Raw genomic sequence first — 18,467 nt, 5'->3', positions numbered from 1 at the left:
CCCCTACCATACAATGCAGTGCCGCTCAGGATTCTTGATAAACCAAAAATTCTGAGAATCTGGCACTACAATTGCGCTCGTCACCTTGAGATATAAGATGTTAAGTCTCATTTGCACAGTAATTTCACTAGCTACGGCGCCCTTCAGACCGAAACACAGTAATGTTTATACATTACTCCTTCTCGGCAGAAATAGGCGCCGTTGTGGTACCCATAAACTAGCCGGCATCCTGTGCAAAGGAGCCAAGGAATCAGGTCAAACAGCTCTTGACAAATAACGAAGCGACGTCGCCACAGCGCTAAATGAATACTGGTTCTGACAACTCGAGCAGCTCTGTGTTACACGCAGTCAAATGGTTCGAGCTGATCCTGGGGTGAACCGGACCCGAGATGAGAACCAAACTCCATGTCAGGCCGGACTTGTTCTTTGTAGAGCGCTAGAATGTGGGCCGGCTTGTAGTATTGTGGCCCTCTAATGATTTCTCTCAGAAGCCTTTTAGCCTTCGCCTTCCACACTCCCGCGGAGTTGGCAATCGAGTTATATACGCTCTGTCAAAATTTCATGTGTCTTACTATTGTAGTTTATGACTGATGGACAGAGAAAAGGCATAGATCTTATAAAGCGTACTTAGACGTTGCTCAGACTTTACTTAGATGACTTAAAGCTTAGCATAATCTTTGATTGCGATTTTATAGCCATTTGACAGCTGAAAATAATCTAAAGTCATGTAAAAGTCAAGTTCGCGATTTATCACACTCAGCTAAGTTTTACTTAAGGTCTCAGCCAAGTATAGATCTCACCCTCATTTACAGGATTCCCATTGTTTTAGTAATTAATTAGAATTTTAACTTACTTTTTTCGATGATTAACCCCAATTGAACATATTCACTACAGCCTATCCTTCACAACTTAAACTGATACACAAAGAGGTCTTAACGAGTACTGGTCCAGAACGCAGCATCCCTCTCCTTATATGACCTCCGATACAGGGGTTGTCCTCTCACCCTTCAGAGGGCGGTGCTAATATTTTGGATTCCGCATGTTATGTTCAAAGGTTCCGCATATATCTAAAGCGCTGAAGAAATTTAGAGAGTGATGAATGATGATACAAGTGTTGGAGAATGTAGACAGAGGCGGTCCACGTTCAGGTAAGGGTTCATTCTCATTGAAGATGATGTCACGCTATTGAACCGACTTCGAATAAGGACGATGTAACCCGATGACTGCGCCAGTTACGAATCAAATCTAATAAGATTCATAAAGTATATTGTAAGGGTGGCGTTAATAAATTTGATTTGAGACAAGGATCAAAAAAGGGGATTTTTATATATTTCGGTAATTTGTCCAGTTTTGAACGTAGTTATGTTACCTTATCAAAAATATATTAACAACAAAACAATGCTTATAAATGAATACAATTAATTGTATCCCACTATCACTACGTAGAAGCGTACCAAGAATACTGGCAGCATTTCCGCGTTGGATAGCTAGGCTGATCCGTTGAAGTTTTTTTCTTTGAAAAAATGTGATTTGATGTTATTTAATTATAATATATCCCCTCTAATATAAGAGAGAGAGCGAAAATAATAAATGTTACTCAAATCTATACTATAAGTAAAACTTGAATTCCGCTGGAGTTGGACGGGGCACTTCCTGGTACGACTTCGAATTCGACCAAATCAGTCCCAGAAACCTAAAAAGTCAACAAGGAGGAGTTTACAAATGATGGTCAGAAGAAATTAAAACGATAGCAGGCAAGACATGCTATAGAATAGCTTAAGGTAGAAAAGAGTGGAAGATATTGGGAGAGGCCCTGATCAATTGACAAACAGATAGAGTGGTAGATATTTAGATAATATTATTAATTTTATATATAATCTGAAGAAGGGCTTACATTATTTCTAATTATTTGTTGAATTTCTATTTACAAAAACAATATCAACAATATTGAATTAGCCATGAAGGCAATGAAAAGATCATCTTTAATAGGTACCTCTATTCAGTAGACTGCTGGGAAATCTAATATTATGCGATTTTTCTCTGAAATTTACCCAACTTTACTCCAACTTATGTCTTAAATTTTATCATGTCCGATCATATAGTACTAATGTTAGCCCCGATATAATATAAAATCATGTTCGTGATTATTACTTACTTAGATAAAATTAAATCATTGAATTAGAAATTTCCGAATTCCACCTTCGCACGACACGCCAGAAGTTAGGATATCATCCTCACCATCTGGATGTGTGGCGGTCCTCCACAGTGCGGTTTTCAAGGAGCTTTCTTCCACGTACTAGAAACCTCTGGAATGAGCTTCCTTGTGCGGTGTTTCCGGGACGATACGACATGGGTACCTTCAAAAAAAGCGCGTACACCTTCCGTAAAGGCCGGCAACGCTCCTGTGATTCCTCTGGTATTGCGGGAGATTGTGGGCGGCAGTGATCACTTAACAACAGGTGACCCGTACGCTCGTTTGTCCTCCTATTCCATAAAAAAAAAAACTGGAATATACAATATTCAATGATATTCTTGTTTAAATAAAACATATGTGAAAAGTAATAAAGCATTGATATTAGATTAGCTATTGTAGCAAAATTATTAAAATAATTTTAATACGTATTCTGTTCTGGTGCGAAAAAATAGATATCTTTATCATATACAGAGAGTTTGCAACAAAGAATCTGTTGAGAGCACAGCTGCTGTCTCCATCAGAGAGTCCCCGCCCAGTGGTGAGTTCTCCAATCCCATGCGACCCCGCCTATCGATTCCGGTCACAGGTGCCTTAAGATAATTTACATCAGCCTTTAACTAAATACAGCCTCGAACGATCAATACATTTACGAATTTACCACCACCTCTATCTACATCGTATTTCTTGTGGATTTTTTTACTAAAACGCTATTCTTGTTGAAACGTTTGTTAAGGACATAATAATACTATGATGTTTCAAATATATTTACTAAAATTGGATTTTAGAATCACCTTCCAAAATACCAGCCATTTGGAGAAGAAATAACTTAGGACTGTCAAGGACGAGCGCAAGAAACACAGCAGAACTTTCAATTGATTCACGATATACTTATAAGAAAATAAAGCAATATCGTGGATATGATATTGGTTTATTTTCATTAGTGAAAATGCGCTCGCACGGAACGCGAGAGGCCGCGGTTCCAGTTTCGTATCGTTCATAAATTTTGTTTTCAAATTTAATCTGTGTAATTTATTCCAGAAGTGAGGGTTATCACATTTAAAACAACAAATTATCTACTGGTGAGCAAATAAAGAAATAATTATACTCATACAATATTTTCATTAATCATACATGCAAAATTTTAGTAGTTAACCATCCATCGCAGTTTCTATTTCCAGAGTTCTCAATTATCATGTCGTCAATTGTCATTCCGATACCGGCCCGTGACGGTCTCCGTTTAATTTCATTCGTGTTCCAGCATTAACATTAGCAAGCATAAGGGAGCTCTCACACTTGTCAGCGATCACCAACAGTCGAAATTTGCAAAATTATCTACAAATTAATTTATTACCAAAGGTATTATTAAAATGGATACAATTACTGTTATATTATAAAATCAACGCAACCGAAGCATATAAAATTACAAATGGGCAATGAATGACATTAAAGTTAAAGTCAAAGTTAAATATTTTTATTCAAAACGGTTGTTAAGATTAAACGTCGGTTTTAAGAAAAATGGATAAATGTAAAACAATTTATTTATTTAAGAATCGGCAGGAAACTGAATTCCTAAATCATATTCGTTGTATATAATACAAATACTATTATTATCAATAATAATCACGTTTACATAAAGTAAAGGTATAAAACAATAAACAACGAAATAACTGCTCAGAATATACTAATTAAAGCCATGTATTAAATAATAAAAAAGCATGGAAAATGAGCTATTATTAGGTATTTCCCAGTTTCAACATGACGTGAACTCATTTACAGAATCACAATTAATATGCTTTTTCAGTACAATTCTCTTGATATCTGGTACTATAAAACTTACTTTCGGAAAACAGGACAAAGTCTATTTCGTTTGATATGGTAGCCTAAGGCTAGGGTTACTATGGATGCGATTTCTGACGAAAATTTGTTCTGACGAGTTCTGACGGATTCGTCAGAAGAAACAAACGCCTGGTATCCAATGACAGTGTTTACACTAGCAATGACGAACGCGTCAGAACATGCACGACGTCGTCAGAACCACTCGAGCGTTCAAACGAGTTTGATTTTTTCGCACGACCTGCGTCTGCGAATTTCCAGTGATTTGGTTTCCACCATGGATTGGAAATTGATCAGTCTCATAGATCAATCGTGTACGAGAACAGGTGTTTGTGGGATATGAGAGACTAAAATTATCACAACAGATATATTTCTCGGCAAAAGTGGGAGAAAGTTGCTACAGAACTCAACACTCTACATTTGGAACTCTCCTTTGTCGTATCTTATAGAAAATAACTCGTTGACATGTTCTGTCTTTCCACCATTTAACAATAATAATTTAAATAATGGACTTTCAAGAAAATCAGATTCATCAAATTCGTCCATATTCGCTGGACGGCAGAAACGAACTGACTATCAGAATAACAGAAAACGCGCACAGTGTAAACGCCTTGTTCTGACGAGGATTACGGACGTACTCGTCACAACAAATTTTCGTCAGAAAACGCGTCCATAGTAACCCTAGCCTTAATATCTTAAGGCATACTACGGGCTACTTACGGCATAATCAGGGTATCCCCCGATTATGCCGTCAGTCAGATTTTTTAATGAAACACAGCCCTTATATTTATAAAGTGATTTAAGCATAAGGTCATGGTAACGTTAATTTAAGTTATTGTGACATAGCTGCTTAACACGCAATGTCGGCTAGAAACAAGATACCTTTATCTTTTACATTTGTTGGGACATAGATTATTATTGCTTGAAACTTTGGAGGTTAATCGCTAATTATTATTTTATTATAAGATTACTGTTTTAAGATAAAGAAAAATGTATTTCTTCAAAAAATACTTGGTATATAAAAGTCTAATTTAGGTATTCAAAATCTATTGTTTTATATTTAAACAGCCCAATGTAAGTATAAATTGTCATACGAGTAAATAGACTAAATCAATGCATGTACATACCTTTCTACTAATGATGCTGATAGACTTTGTTGACATATTTTAGTTTAAATTTAAATTCTTGTATCTTATGATTGGATTTATTCAGAAAGTTGCCGAGCTGCAAGAGACCGCAGAAGCGTATTTGACGTGATTCCAATATTATCAAAAAAAAGGTGTCTGTATCCGAACACATGACAGTTGATTTAAACTGAAATATCTATATCAGGGAGTCGCTTCTAGTGTAAAATATTGCAAACATATAGATTACTAGCTGACCCGACAGACGTTGTTCAGTATTTATTAAATAAAATACAATTTTTATGAATTTGTCAATAATATTTCCTAATATCAAGAATTATTTCGTAAAATATGCTGCCTGTTGTTATAATGAAATTGTTTCACAACAGAACTGTCAATGCGTACGTCAATAAATTCTTTCATAGAAAGTATGTCCATACAAAACAAATATTGGATATAAAAATATTTATGGGTCCCGAAATCGAAATAAAAACTATCCTATTGCTCAAGTTGGACTTCACACCATGAAGTAATCCCCATTAAAATAAAATGTGATAACCACTGCTAACTATACTCACTGCAAAGATTGATTCTTTTCATGAATTTTATTATATCTTTTTCATTGAGCTGACGTATCTCAAGTGGTGAAGAATTGGACTTCCCAAAGACATGTTACGTTTAAACGTAATGCTTAAGCATTAGAGGACCTCATTCAGAGAGACAAATGTAACGGGGTTTCATTTGCACTATTGTAGAATCTACACGCTCTGCAATCTCTTAGGCCTAGGATTGAGAGGTGTTTGTTTAATCTTCAGTGCCCCGTTAGAGTCCTGGTTAGAGTGTGTAATTTTTCCCTACTTAAGTAGGGAAAAAGGGTTAACCCTAGAGTGCCTCATGCGCTGCCTTATTCATGGGTTTCGGAATGGGTTAAAAAGCCCTCGAGTGTTGCTCCAGAGTTTATTACAATCTTATGAAATGGGTTGATTTAACAAGACTCCTTGGGTAACCATAGCAGAGTCAAGGCCCATTTTAGTGCTTTTAGCACCAATTCTTGCAAGTTCGTCGGCGCATTCATAGCCTTCAATGCCTGTATGTCCTGGAACCCAAGGAAGTGTAACTCTGTTTATTTCTCCCAGAGTATTAAATATAGTCCGGCTGCTGTATACAAGTTGGTACTCACCTAGCCTACCAATGGTTTTCATTTGTCATTTCCACTGTTATAAATAAATACAGCAGCCGTAGAAGAGTTAGATTCGCCAGCTTTAAGACGCTTCTGAAAACGCAACACTCATTCCGCATTTGTCGTTAGTTTTTGGGGCACCAATGATTGGTCCGGATACATTGAAACCACAGGCATCTGAAGAGGATGTGGTGCGACTCTGGCGGTATCAGAACTATTGAAAAGTCAACAGTTTTGCCGGTGGCTCAAGAAGCACGGCCCCGCTGACTGGGTGCGGTAGCCGTAGAGAACTCCGGTTTATCTGATGCAAAATAAAGCCCAGTGCATAAAAGGGTAATGAAGCTGCTCATTTAATGATGCGTTCTCCAAAACTCTCCGTGATTTAGAATGTCCGATTCCTTGATTTATATTTTGATTGGGTTCACTATCCGAGAACCGAGAACTTGAATATTCTGAAATTATATAAAAGAGAATGTATGTGTGTATACATGTTCTACTTAAACTCGAGAACCGTTAGCCCAATGAAATTAAACTATACACACGTATAAAGGATGATATTATGATATAGTTACGTTAGTGTCGGATAAGTGGCGTGGTGGCAGTGATTTTATCTTTTAAACCAAAAATTTTGTATGTTATAAAGCATTTTTTCAGAAGAATCGAAGCGCACCGCGCACCAACAAGTTTTTAATATGTTCCCAGTTAACTTATAATATAATTTAATAGGTAAATAAATTTGATAAGCACACAATACAATCATCACACTGTCATAATGGCATACAATGCAGGGAGAGCGCCGATTTCAGTCCTTCGGTGCAGTGCCATTCCACTGCCACCAACCCCAGTCCTGCCGTAAAGTTAAGTTCAAAACTTTGCCAATAATTATAACCTAATATAAGACACTAGCCCCCTTATTCATAATGGTCCGCTAATTTTAAACAGCCGCTAAGAAGTCTTTTTTCTCATTCTGACTTAGGTCAACAGAAGAAGACAGAGTGCGAATTAGCAATGCTTTAAGTTAGCAGACTATTATGAATACGGGGGTAGATATTTATGTTGCTCAGTTTCATTGTTTTGTAATTATAAAGGTAAAGATGTACATTCTTTTATTAGGCTCCACATGTGTCGTTGTCATTTTAAAACGTTTCACGTGAAAAATTTTTTGACAGACAGACAAACGAAATAAAAGTGAGCGGAGCCTTAATAAAAAGTAAAAATGTTTGAAACCATAACCATGAGTTCTTATTTGGTCAACTTGAAGCGCACTGTCTAGTTTATTAGCTTCACCTGTGTGTATGTTTGTTTGTAACCGACTCATTTGGGCGCGATTTTGACCCACTCTAAACGGCCAGATTTCGTTTATACGTCTAGATTACTATATTTATCGAGGACCGATGACAATACAAAAATTTTATAAAATTATTCCATTTTTCAAATTGCAACATAAGATTTTTGTTAATTTATATATTTTTCATCTATCGTCTATAAGGCAAGGAATTGATGTTTATTTTTAATTTCAACCATTAACTGATTAATCTAATATTAGGAAATTTTCGAACTCCAAAGAGAATTTTTAATTTAATAAGTAATGCAAATAATAATTTTAAAAGATTAAAAAAAACACGCTTTTATAAATGAATCAAACTAAAAAGTAGGAAATATTTTCTAATTTTTCGTTCGGTTTTCCATAAAAAATGTTTTTTTTTTTTAACTTCTATTTATATAAAAAATAGACCTACAGCAAACCTACACGATGTCAAATAACTTCCTCAAAAGACTTTCTTATACTGGGCGCGTGTGCAAAGAAAATAGTTCCCATGACAACAGCGTCGTTAGGCCGATAAGGCTTTTCCTCGGAAAATGTCTTAAAATATAGCGAACTGGCTTGAGTATTAAATATAATAACAATGACACTTTTTGACAAATAATTTACAAAAAATTTTGACGTTTTTCGGTGATACAGATGTTGTGATAATTTTTTTTATATTTCAAGTTATATCAAGAACCAAGACTGAGTATGGCTTTTAACTTCGATAGCGGACAGGTATGTTATTTTGTTTTAAATATAGTTTAATTAATTAACATAGCATTATTATTTTCAAGTTCCTGCCGCTAAATGTCAACAATTGCGCCACATAGCACTGTGTTGATCCTCTACTGAGCAGATGCTCCTGGTACCATCGCGTATTGAATGAACCTTCTTTCGCGGTGTTTCTAGGACGATACGTCGTACTTTCAGCAAACAAACAAAAAAAGGTACAAATAAATACCTACTTAAGAAAATGGCAACGCTTGTGATTTTTTGTAAATGAAAATACGGGACGAGACGAGCAGGACGTTCAGCTTATGGTAATTGATGCCCTGCCCATTACAATGCATTGCCGTTCAGGATTCTTGAAAAGCCCAAAAATTCTGAACGACACTACAATTGCGCTCGTCACCTTGTGACATAAGATGTTAAGTCCTTCAGACCGAATCACAATAATATAACTGCTTCACGGCAGAAATAGGCGCCGTTGTGGTTACCATAATCTAGCCGGCATCCTGTGCAAAGGAGCCTCCCATTGGTAATTCCTCTAGCGCTTCAGTTCGTTAGCTTCAAATAATAAAAGAAAGTCATTTCATACCAAACTTACCAACAAAACCGTGACGCTAGCCCATAAAGATTCTAACTTTGTATTAATTATGAGAACATATTTATTCATTCCTATTATTATTCTATGGGTGAAAGTTGGTAAAACGAACAGATGGTCTTTTACCTTAGTGGTACAGGTATCAGTAAGATGTGAGATGTAATCATATCACCAAGCAACGCGAAGTGGTGCGTGGTTTATACCTATCACGTCACACTGAAACTTCGAAATGGAATATCTCCTGATTATAATCATCCCAAGTATTCCCCTTAAAAAAAACATCGGTAGGTACAGTTTTACTTACAGATTATTTACGACAGTAATGTCAGTAGGTATGAGCTGAACGAATACTGCATATTACAGCTAGTTTTAAGCCGTGGTCGGTCGGCAGGCAATCTTCTTGTTTATTGATTGTTTTCTTTTCTTTTAACGAGTTCTATATTAACGATAAAAAGACTGTCTTAACAAGAGCACGTAAGGACATGATGTATTACTCTATCAAGTCTGATATCTCCTCCACTCTAGGATCTGGTCAAATCACAGGACCACAAACAACAAAGAGTAATACGAGTAGGCTCTGTGGTCGGCAGTATCTAAATCTTATATCAAACATTAGAGGGTGACATAACGTATGTGTTAGAGCACTTTCGCAATACGTCCGATACGTATCCGTGAAAACACGGTCCGGTATAGTCGTAGAACTATTTCTATGGTAGTTTACGAACTAGGTTCGGCTTCCGTCATCCGATTTCTTTCCGTCAACAGTTAGAAATAGTTCTACGACCACACCAGATCGTGTTTTCACGGACACGGATCGGATCCGGAGCGGACGTGGTGCGAAAGCGCTCTTAGTAATTACCTTCTTGCATTTTGGGTTATCATGTATTCTATAATTAGGTACTTACATCTTTGGAGTCGATTTTTCGTTTTCCACAGGTCTTTTTACTTTATATATTTTTTTTCCAAGAGAACTTATTGCTGCTTTGCAATCGAGCATTCTTCTTAGGGAATCATCACCATTTGTAACGTTTCAATATGAATTAATTCATTTTAACTCACCAATATCAGGTTCCTTACGGAAAAATCCACCATTGTACCACACACGAAAAGCCTTAAAACCATCCCAATACCACAGATGTGTCATGTGTGGCGTTTCTCCCCATGCGGTTTTTCGAGGAACTTCCGTCTACCTAAATCGACACATAAATGTGAAAGTATGTTTGTTTGTTACGCTTTTACGCCGGAGCTCCGGCCGAATTCGATGAAATTTGGTACAGCGATAGACATTTTATCCTGGAAAAATCTATAGTTCCCGCGGGATTTGTGAAAAATTGAAATTCACATCGATGAACTATAACTATAATAACAGTAGGTTAAGTTTGCCATAGCAATCTTCCTCGAAATAAGATTCATATAATATGTTTGAACGGGAGCGAAAACGGAAACCGGAACTGGATTAGGACATGAGATAATCTTCAATTTCAAACTTGCTTATTATTTAAAAAAACTTTTTATCTACGCGGACGAAGTCGCGGACATCAGCCAGTAATGTATAAATTACTGTTTTCTGAGGGAGCATTCTCATCTATCCGGATATCTTCAACAGATTACTACCATTTTTATGTTTTATTTTTAATTAATTCAATTACTTAACTCACCATTATAATATCATTACCAGTGGGAGGCTCCTTTGCACAGGACGCCGGCTAGATTATGGGTACCACAATGGCGCCTATTTCTGCCGTGAAGCAGTAATGTGTAAACATTACTGTGTTTCGGTCTGCGCCGTAGCTAGTGAAGTTCCTGGGCAATTTAGACTTAACATCTTATGTCTCAATGTGACGAGCGCAATTGTAGGCCGCTCAGAATTTTTGGGCTTTTTACGAATCCTGAGCGGCACTGCATTGTAATGGACAGGGCGTATCAATTACCATCATCTGAACGTCCTGCTCGTCTCGTCTCGTATTTTCATAAAAAAAATCATCTTCGAGTTTTGATATATATTTGTGGACCTGAACGCACGAAGACTATAATAATATTCTTTTTATAAAATCAATTAACTAAACACCACTGACAGATCAACTAGGGATTAGCATCGCACACAAACCGTGAAATATTATCATTCAACTGCAAATAGAATCACTCCCTTTCAATGACCGAATGTATCTTAACGGTCTATCAACAAAAGTAGACTTAGCGTCTATACATTTAAGGTAGATTATTGCATATTCAACAGATAAAAAGTTGTTTACTATGTAATTGGATGTATCTAACTTGGATTAGCGGCATTACAATTTGTTGGCAAATAAAAAATGATCGCAAAAAACGTGAAGGGGAGTATAATGGCCGATGCAGGTGCAGTAGTGTTAAAATATAGATGGGATTAGTATACTTGGATTAACTAGGTTGAATGTTTTGAGGATAGCACTACGATCTCTAATGTTTTACATACATTCTTACATACAGAACTGAGCTTTGGACCACATTTAGAACCGCGTGTTGCCCACAGAAACATCCCATTTAAAGTCATCCTCATCTCAAAGATTTGTTAATAATATCTGGACGACCGAGCCTTGATCGGATTTTTAAGAATGTACAAAACTTGAAAAAAACTAGTAGGACATCTCGATTCGAACCGCGGTCTTCTGCTTCCCGGATCACCCAATGTTCCATCTGAGCTATTATAGTCTTATATATAGTGGCAAATTTACTATTGTATTCTAATGTTATTGTAGCTTTTTCTCAATAAAACATGGATAAAACTATTTTTTTTAAATTGAAACCTTCAACCTTGAAATCGATTTGTCGCCCCCGAAACTACCTGTATACTAAATTTCATTAACATCGTTGGAGCCGTTCGAGCCGAGGTTCAGTTTATATATATACAAGAATTGCTCGTTTAAAAGATATATAAGATTTTATAGAACTACAGAAAGTCGTAACATACCATAAGTACTTATAATGTAAAACAAAATATCCACTTGCCTTGAACTACATTCATTCGTTCTTGCCATTATATTTCACTGGCTTGCGTGATTTAAATTCAGGAAGCAATGTCATGACAATCATAACGTGACTCGAGGAAGTAGATACGTATTATCTATGTTATAAACCTTCCTGAAAGTTATGTTACTCAAAGAGAATAGCATTTTGAAAAGCTAATACTGTGCAATTAATTAGTCGAAACATGATTGGATGTACATGCTGAAGTTTAGTCATGCCAAGGAAACTGTTTAAAATAGATAATCGAAGGCCATAAGGCTTAGGCCGCAGCTAAGCTAATTGGTTTTGACTGTGTGTTTTGGGAGTCAACGAAACTAATACAAGCTGCCACACTTGGGGAATTTTCCTGCGACTGATTTAACACCAAGAAGTGTTACAGGCCAAAATCTGTAGCCCATTAAACAGTCTGCGCGCTCGCATTAGGCTTTTTATTTCAAATTTATTTATTCAAAAAGTCTGGCGAACGAAAGCTAGTGAAAGGTTTCCTTTCTTTTCCATTCCTTAGCTTTCTTGGTCTTTCTTTCTCTTTCGTTCGTTAACTTTCATAGTCTTCGTTTCTCTTTCCTTCGTTAGCTACGTTAGTCTACCTTTCTCATTCGCTCGTTAGGGTTCATAGTGTCCCTTCCTCTTTCATTCGTTAGCTTTCTTAGTCTCCCTTGCTCTTTCGCCGTTGTACGTGGACCTAGCGTTACGTCTAATCTGCTGGCGATTTTTCTCAGGAGGTTTTGTAAAACTTTCCTTAAGCCTTTAAGGATATTTCTTATAAAAGATACCTAAGATCGTCTCGTGAGGGTGCACCCAATATTTGTGATTTCGAAACGATACTTATTATTGTTTTCTTTAATTCTATTTTCACTATGAAAATGCGGATTTTTTGTGGTTTTTAATCGAAGTGTGCGTAATAACAAATACATTTGTGTAAATCATGTTAGATTAATTGATTGAATTTGTGCATTAATATTTTTGTCTATTCCACGGCCTCAATATAAACGGCTAAGCTGTGAGTTACATGCTGGGAATATCGCATAATTTTTCCACGAAGGCTATATATGTTATTGGAGTATTGGTCTCAAGTGTAAGACAACTGTGAAATTCAGATTGCCTATTTCTTTTGTGAATCGTTGCGATAAAGATAAAGAAATTTAGTCTCCAGAACAGAATTCCCAAGTCAGCTTCATGCTAGACTTACTTACTAAAGAAATGGACGGAGAAACTTTTTACTAAGAAACTTGCTATCTACGAAGTGAGGGCTTTTTCATAGTTTTGTAATTGTCAAGAGGGTTGGACAGAATGATGCTAAATTATGGCTTGTATTTAAATGTAGGCAAATAGGCGTGTGACGTGTTAGGGGTAAATATTGTTTGGGTGCCAGAACCCTTTGTTAGAAGGGGGATGATTATTATGACTTCAGAGAAGAGCGCATAACACCTGCTCAGTGGGATTAATAAATAATAAATTATTTAGGCTGAGAATAATGCAACGTTTAGCTGAGTATTATTTTTTCTTTAATATAAAAAACGAGAACATAACCTGAATTTCTTATGACAAACTTGATAGAATATTTGTCATTTTGGGTTATGTTATGGTTAAAACGGATTTCAAAAAGGCTCGCTATTGTTAGTTTCTATAAATTTTTAAAAGAGTTTGAACGTTCACCAGATCACCAGCTCTTCTCAATCACAACACAGTTTTAAACACGGGTAACTTATTAATAAAATTCACAAGCAATAGTACAATATGTTCTGAGAATATTTGACAACATCCTAATTGAGTAGCAATAATATGAGTCATTTACTTCACCCAACAGTGTATGTTTCAGATCTCAGAGACGAGTGCACATCAGCAGTTACTAAAAAACGATCGCCAAAATCTATTTCAACCGTCCTCGTACTAAACAATAACAATATGTCCAAATAAGAAATAGAAATACATATTATTAAAACTTGTCACACGCGTGTTATTTATACACTCTGTTATTATTTTGTGTTTTATTGGTTTATTTAAAATTCATACATTCGCGGTTGCTTGGTGTGATTAAACTTTAATTTGACGACATCCGGGCACGTGGCCTGCACAGTGATGGAGTCACCCTTCGTCACGTTACAAGATATTATTGTATTGCTATGCTCTTTATCTCCGTCTAGGGTTGCACACATTGTATGAAACCTATGAATAGAAATTCGGCTACTAATAAAATTCTACTATCAGTTAATATTACAATACAGTTTTCTGTGGTTAATACTTAATATAGATCTAAATTAACGATTCTTCTTAAAAAGAAAACAAATCTTTTAACTATATATACAATACTATGATTACATTAAATTAAAACTATCATTACGGTGAAGCGTACCAAGAATACTGGCAGCATTTCCGCGTTGCATAGCTAGGCAGATCCATTGATCGAAATACCTGCCAGCCCTTGGGTTTCCAGTAGCCCTATTGAGGTGCGTAGACAGTACTTTGAACACCAAACGGCACAAAGGACTGTAGGACTCACTGAGACCGACATATTTGCGACTTTTTCTGTCTTAGGCATTCGAAGCAGCCCCAGCACCAACTGACGAAACTTGGACATGAGAAGGAGCCAGAGTGTCGACGCTAGTCGCGTCCCACACTAGCGCCCTAAATATACAATTCTCATTTAATTAGATTTTAATATAGATTTAGTAATTAAATAGTTTTTAATAGATGACGTGACGCGGCTAGTAGGTAATATCAACAGGTAAAGGCATTCACAACAAATAGGTAATATCAATCATCCTGTCAACAAAGCTAATCTTTCGATTCATAACATATTCCCGTAATTTGCTCCAAAGTCGTAAGCAAGATCGTCCAAGTATTAAGCGCCCTTTACCTTATAACAAAGAGAAAAGTATACGAAGTTGTTTTTTTAAATTCGAAATTTCGTACGTAGGCAAATTAAAAAGTTTGCAATTTTATGCCTGATTGTAAATTAAGGTCAAAATTCACAAGTTCTATTCATAGCAAAAGTGCTTGATGACAACCCTGTTTACGGCACCTATATTATTTACATGAAGATTTTACGGTTGCAATTCACAAAATATAATGTTTTACGCCTTTCTGTCGACATTCGTATGTATTGTTGAGAAGTTAACGTTTTATTTTTATTCAATAGATATACACAATTACACATCTATAGTTACTACACTGGCCTTCAAAAGTAAGTATCACACTTTTAAAATTGGGATAACGTTTTAAGTTCACAAGATATACTTTGGAAATAAAAAGGACTCCAAAGAGAATTTAATTTTGTACATAAAAGTCGTCGTACTTTATAGTCGGTAACCTTCTTTTAAGAATTGGCTGAAAAAAAACTTCAAAAACAAAACCAATCCTTTTTCAAAGTGGACGTTTCCGAATTACAATTTTACCATTCACATTTTTCTTTCTATTATAAATTTTTTTCAAGATCGATGGGTCTTGTTTTAAAAATTTATGCTAAAAAGCACATAACATTTATTTATCTTGCCTCTTTCAGTTGAAGAATGTGCTAGGATCATGGCTTTTCTGGAACTAGGCATCAGTATGCGTCGCACTGCAAGAATGGTGGGTGTGACGGTACGAACGGTCCAGAAGGTAAAGCGAAGGTACGAAGAGACTGGACACCATCTGAGGAGACCTTGTAATGGTAGACCCAGGTGTACCAGTGCCCGAGAAGATCGTTGTATTATTTCCACTGTGTTAAGAAATCGCCACCAAAATGCAGTTGAAGTCCAGCAACAGCTACTTCAGACCCGGACGGACTACATTAGTGACAGTACAGTGAGAAGAAGACTTCCTGAAGCAAATTTGAAACCCCGAAGACCAGCGAGTGGCCCAAAACTCGAGAGACAGCATCGAGTAGCGAGACTGCGATACACCCGTGAACACATGCAGTGGGATGAAGAAGAATGGTCAAGAATTTTGTTTGCAGATGAGTCTCGATTCTCCCCTTACACTTCTGATGGAAGCCGAAGTGTTTACAGGCGACCTGGTGAGCGATACCTTCAAGCCTGCATCTCAGAAAGAGTCCAATACGGTGGAGGCAGTGTACATGTATGGGCTGGCATATCTTCAGAAGGTCGCACATAGCTAGTAGCCATAGAAAATGGCACCCTCACTGGGCAAAGATATGCTCAAGAGATTTTCAATGAGTATACAGGGCCGTATTTAGCAAATATGGGTGATGGATCGATGCTGATGCATGATAATGCCCGGCCGCACACGGCTCATATCGTACAAGAGTAAATTCAGGAGGTCGGTATCAGCGTGATGGCTTGGCCATCAAGAAGTCCTGATCTCAACCCGATTGAACACGCCTGGAATGAGCTTGGGAGGCTAGTCAGAAATCGTAGACCACTACCTACTACCCTCAGGGCACTAAAGCAGGCCCTGGTAGAAGAATGGGAGAATATTCCCCAACATCGGCTCCAAAACCTAGTGTTCAGTATGCCAAACCGGCTCGAAGCTGTAATTAGAGCTCGAGGAGGCAATACCAGTTATTAAAAATTAAATAACATGTAATACATTTTAGTTGAATTTTTTTACACTAAATCAAAAAGTCTATTTTCATTGTTCTATCTTTTTTAAGTTAAAAATGTTACTAATGTATAATTTTAGTTTCTAAGAATTAAAACCTATAAATTTTGCAACAAAACGTTTTTAATCTTAAGTCTCTACCTTCTATAGTTAAGAAAAAAATATAATTTGAAAAGTGTGATACTTACTTCTGCAGGCCAGTGTATATAAATGTGTAGCATCTGTCTGCAATTATATTTTTAGTGAAATATTTTGATAACGTTTTATAACTGACTGACACCAATTCTACCATTTTTGTTCGTTTGTACTATGTATAACTTGAGAGTTTTACCAGTGGGAGGCTCCTTTGCACAGGAAGCCGGCTAGATTATGGGTACCACAACGGCGCCTATTTCTGCCATGGAGCAGTAATGTGTAAACATTACTGTGTTTAGGTCTGAAAGGCGCCGTAGCTAGTGAAATTACTGGGCAAATGATACTTAACATATTTTGTTTAAAAGTGACGAGCGCAATTGTAGTGCCGCTCAGAATATTACGGTTTTCCAAGAATTCTGAGCGGTACTGCATTGTAATGGTAGGGCGTATCGATTTCTGTCAGCTGAACGTCCTGCTCGTCTCATCCCTTATTTTCATAAAAAAAAAGAGAACGGCTTGCACGATCCTAATGAAAATTGGTGTGTAGTTAGATCAAGTGGCGACTATTTTCTGCCCTAAGATTTGTCCACTTATATTCGTATTGGGGCATCTTCGGGAAATTTCAAATATTACGGGATTTATTAATTATAATAAAATTAATTATAATTAATTTTTTTCATTGAACAGATTAATTTCTTGCTCTAACCAAAGAATATATATAAGTATAAGTACCTCCAACCTCTTCGTGCTTTGTATTAATAAAAAAATTGCAGTTCAACAGAGAATCAACGCCAAAGCGCCTGGGCAACTGGCAGGTGCCGCGCTATTCCCCAACAAAGGCTCGGCCCCTCGAAATGCGCCCGAATCCAAAACCAATTTGCGACATAAATGGGCACTTCTTGCCCGGCGCTCCCCGGGGAACATCTAGGTGTTTTGGCCATTTCACTGGCACCTGGGACTTGCCAAGGAAAATTACGAGAAAAGTGGGTGAGTTTACTACTTTTTTTATAAGTGTTATCGTTGGTATCTATCATAGTCTTGACTTCACTTACTTCACAGATTAGCTGTGAATGTTTAGAAGTTGCATAAGATGAGGATAACTAGAAGGCTTGATTAAATGTGGTGACGTGATCGATTTAGCCGCCCGTGTTCACGCTGATGTGAAAATCAATAATAACGTTTTAATGTTCTAGTAATGGGGAATACCAAAAGTAATCGTAAAATCTATCCAACTACCACCGTTCTATGCGAAATTTATCCTAGATGGTTCTTGGCTACTTATTTTATGGCTCAAATTCCAATGAAGGATCATTATTTTATTTCATTTTAAAATTCGCCCAGCAGAGCGGGCGGGTTCGTCTAGTTTTATTATGTACCTACCCACAAAGCCTTACCTTAGTGGTAAAACCAGAATGTCACAGTGACGCAGGGACACCTAACTTCTACCTTCTTCCAACTTATCCGTAGGTAGTAACCATAGATTATAACCACTATGATATAACCAGGCCAGTACTAAGTCGTTTCAATGTTCATTTTATCGAATTAATGTTAAAATCCGATTGGTACACTTGTTTTAATCGTTAAAATTTCTTTTTTCTAATTTATTTATAAATTACATTTTTTTTAAAGTTATGAATGACTCGAAACCGCAAAGTTGAGAAAATAGATCAATTTCAGCAAAAATACAACGATCGTTTCGATTCACGCATCGTTCATATATTTTGATATCAATAAATATCTTTTATTTAGTAGATAGTTCTAGAACTATACATACAAACCTTGATTTTACACTACTGGTAGTGAAGGAAATCACTTAAAAAATA

This window comes from Leptidea sinapis, chromosome 14, assembly GCF_905404315.1.
Source record: "Leptidea sinapis chromosome 14, ilLepSina1.1, whole genome shotgun sequence".
Classification (NCBI taxonomy): Eukaryota; Metazoa; Arthropoda; class Insecta; order Lepidoptera; family Pieridae; genus Leptidea; species Leptidea sinapis.
The sequence above is the reverse complement of the archived record's forward strand: the minus strand, read 5'-3'. Positions refer to the sequence as shown.